Source organism: Limulus polyphemus, unplaced genomic scaffold, assembly GCF_000517525.1.
Source record: "Limulus polyphemus unplaced genomic scaffold, Limulus_polyphemus-2.1.2 Scaffold3188, whole genome shotgun sequence".
In the NCBI taxonomy this organism is placed as follows: Eukaryota; Metazoa; Arthropoda; class Merostomata; order Xiphosura; family Limulidae; genus Limulus; species Limulus polyphemus.
Genome location: NW_013668798.1, coordinates 127926 through 132164, shown reverse-complemented (window position 1 = coordinate 132164; position 4239 = coordinate 127926).

Below are 4239 nucleotides of genomic sequence, written 5' to 3'. Positions count from 1 at the left end.
ACTAGTCATGTGACTTCGCTGACGCAACAATATGTTATCTCTTATTTTATGTACCTTAAAATCCCACGCAGGGACAGCACTAAATCTTCGTATTTACACTGCTAAACTCAGGGGTTCAATTCCTCTGGGTGTAAACAGCAGATAGCCTGATGTGGCTTTGCTATAAGAAAAGAACACACACACTCTACCTTAAAACACTTACCATGACGAAATTATCAATGAACAGTAAAATGAAAAGTTGAAAAAAAAAACGTTTTCGTCTTATTTGCCCCCCCCCCCCAGTGGCACAGCGGTAAGTCTGTGGACCTACAACGCTAGAAACCAGGTTTCTATACCCGTGCTTAAATTCAAAACTAACAAATCGTCTTATTTCAATGCGCAGTTTATTTCAGTTTCGTGAAAAACTTATCTTTACAGTTTCCATAGTTCATCTTTTTACCTGTTTTATTTTAATTTCATGGTTTTATTGCTTGTACTTAGGACCATAGGAGCGAGTTTTTTCTTCTAGCAAGATCCCCGGTTTTGCGTCAGCGAGTCACATGACCACCGTGACGCAACGTTTCTAGAACTATCATGTACTTTGGCGAATGTTCAAGTTCTTACTAGAAATAGGGTACGCTGGTATATAAAAGAGGGGAATGTAATGTGTGGATAGTCAGTGAGTAATTGAACTGCAGTCAGAAGTATTATTGACGTTCGTTTGTTTAGCGCGGTTGTTGAAGTTCAGTGTATCGGTAAAGTTATATTCGGAAAGAATAAACCAGTTTTATTAAGTAAAGACTTGTGTCGCTAAACTTTCGTCGGAACGAAGTTACGGAAAATTAACTAACGACTGGAGGCGTAACACCGGATTTACATCACTAAAATCAACGGTTCAGTTCTCTCGATGGACACAGCAGATAGCCTGATGTGACTTTGCTATAAAACATACACACACCTCTGTGAATAGCAATATCACAGTGGAGCACATTAGTGTTTTAGGTAAGCAGCACGCGATCTTTGTACAAATCTTTTTTTTCCTTGTAAATTTAAGTCTCCAAAGAGAATATTTAAGTAGATTTTACATATGCATTTTTAGAACCCAGATATGCCTCCAGTGGCTCGGCGATAAGTCTGAAGGCTTAAAACCGGGTTTGTTAGACACAGCACATTTTGCTGCTTTGAGCTTAACAACATCAAACGAGCAAAATAACACAAAAATATATCATACACTAGCATAGGCGTATGGGCCCAAATCCTGTGGGGGAAGGGGTCAAGCACAAAATTTATCTGAATTTGGATGATCACACTCATCAATCTATTTATACATTGTGTAACATGCAACTATGTTCATCCTGAATATGCGAAAATGATTGAAATTGAACAATATACAAGGGTTACTAACTATAAATATTATACTCAATATCAGAGGCTCAAAAAAATAAGCGTCTTGCTCCTTCATTCTACCGAAAGTGTCGATAATTTTTCAATGTAATTTTCAATAGTCCTATTAGCGTAAGCTCGTTCAATGTTTATAATAGCAATACTGTTCAAACGGTCTCGACCCATTTTTGTAGGTCTCAATCCACTGAAGGAACTATTTGCCGAGCCTGAAGTGGCCGAAATTGATGCCAGGATGGTCGCTATCTCGTATAGCACAGGTAGTAATTCATTTAGTCCATTCTGAAACATATTATTGACGACATCAGCCGCGATCTTCAGCCGAGAGCTCGAATTTTCAGAGATGGAGTTTACATACAAGATCTTCTCGACTTCTGAAAGATCTTTGTCAACACCATAAATACTTGATACCACTTCGAAGTTGTCATCCAAAGGTGAATTGTTCATCACAATGTCTCCCAAGGCACACAAATGTTTTGTCGTTACTTTCGAAGGGCTATTTCATTTCACGGAGTACTTTGTCGAGGCTTCGATTGTATGTATTGATACGGTGGTGTTATTTCGGGGTTTATACTTGCGCAGTATGAGTTTATTCGCCGATGAGCACTTATAAGCGACGGGATGGTTTATTTCTTGGTGCTCTCGCCTCTTTGAATGTGAATCGAGTCCCTTCAATTTCTTCTTTTATCTTATCAGCGAAGATTTGTGATGTAGTCTACAATCGCTCGAAGTTATCCTCGTCCCGACAGTCACTGAGGCTCTTGATGGTAAGATCTGCATTTCTCTTGGTAGTGATAATATCCATGCTCTTTCCTTGTAATATTTATTAAGATTGCTGGTATTTAACAATATCACCTTCAGAAGAAGCAATCCAAACACGAATTCAAAATCAATAGCAATATTCAGAAGTGCAGTGCTGTCAGTATACGTCTTAGCGTCGTTATCACCCGTTGACATGACCATCTCGTTACGTTCAAGAATTTTAGGGTAAGAACAAATATTCTTGAACAGAGCATATCATTTTGGACTAGCTTCCAGAAAAATATATAGGCTTTGGATTGTCACTAGCACATTTCTAAATAGCTCTATCTCACTCATAGTATCCTGCAGCGCGAGATTGAGGAGATGACCGTAATGATGCACATATATTCGTCGCGGTGAGCACTCTTTCATTCAAGTCGCTAGTCCTTTACGAACGCCACTCATATTAGATGCACCATCGAAACACTCGCCAACAACGTCCTCCAAATTTAGGCCAATTCACTGATAACTTTTTTCACGAGTTCATGTATGCTAACATAATAATAAATTGGCAAATAATGGTTTACAAGTATAATAAATTGTTTAATTTTTTGATGAACGTACTACATGTTTCGACAGAACATTTGGTTTGTCTCTTTCATTATTCTTATAAATCGTTGTTTGCCAATTATTATTATTCAGGTGTTCTCAAAAACAAAATATTCCTTAGTGGGAAAGCAGTAAATTAAAGGACTTATAACGCTAAATTCCAGGGTCCGATTCCCTGCGATGAATACAGTTGGTAGTCCAATATGGCTTTGCTATAAAAGAAACAAACAAACAGGAACAAATGGTAGATGAATACTGACCGAACTGTTCTTAATTATAATAAGTTCGCTCGAGTTATGTTGCATGCGATATATCTAAGCTTGATTATGTATTGCAATTTCATGTTAATCGTTCAATAGTAATAAAAACACTTGTAAAATATCAAGATGCTGTTAACGAGAGTAATTCGTCAACGAAAATATTAGGGGTGCGTATCTTATTGTTACGTTTCCGTTTGTTAATTAACTTTCCGTAACTTCCTTCCGACGAAACTTTAACGACACAAGTCTTTACTTAATAAAACTGGTTTATTCTTTCCGAATATAACTCTGCGATACACTTAATCTCAATACTCACGCTAAAACAAACACTATAACGAACGAACGTTAACTTCAACAATACCCTGTGACTGCAGTTCAATTACTCACTATCTACACACTCCGTCATGTTGTCACCCTCTTTTATGTACCCGACTACCCTATATCTAGTAAATACTAGAGCATTCGCCAAAGTACAGGATAGTTCTAGAAACGTGGCGTCACAGTAGTCATGTGACTCGCTGACGCAACATTATCATAGTATCTAGATACAGATGTTTTACCAACGGCTTGTTACAAAGTTTGTCAATCTTATCTGTAATTTATTATCAAAATTACTAACATTGTATTATTTAAGTACTTCAAACTTTACAGTGTTTTTCAAATCTTCAGATTTGATCAACTAAATGGCAGCTGGCAAGAGAAGTAAAATAAAAAAAAAGTTAATATCTGTCTGTCTAATTTGTTATGTTGCTTTGCATATAATATTTTTGATAAAAGAAATGAAGACAACATGTGGTACTCAATACTCACCTTCCTTTGTTTAATCATTAATTTTTATCAAAAATACTTTATTAGAAATTCTTATTTCTTCTGTACAAAAGACGTATAATGTTTACTGAAAGCTTGCCAAATTTTGTGAAGATACATAAATCGTATCGTATCGGACGATGTATCGATACAACTGTATTATGCCTTCACGATACTCGAGCCCCTTCTGTGGCACAGCGACACTGTCTGTGGACTTACAAAGCTAGAAATCGGGTTTCGATACCCGTAGTGGGCAGAGCACAGATAGCCCATTGTGTAGCTTTGTGCTTTACTACAAACAAAGAAACAAACGTTACTCGTATCGTATCACTGTATCGCCGCACCTATAGAAAATATGCGGATATTTTATTGTGTCTCTGGTCAAGATATTATCAGTTTTCCAATTATCATATCCCTCTAGTGAACGAAACATTCATAATTT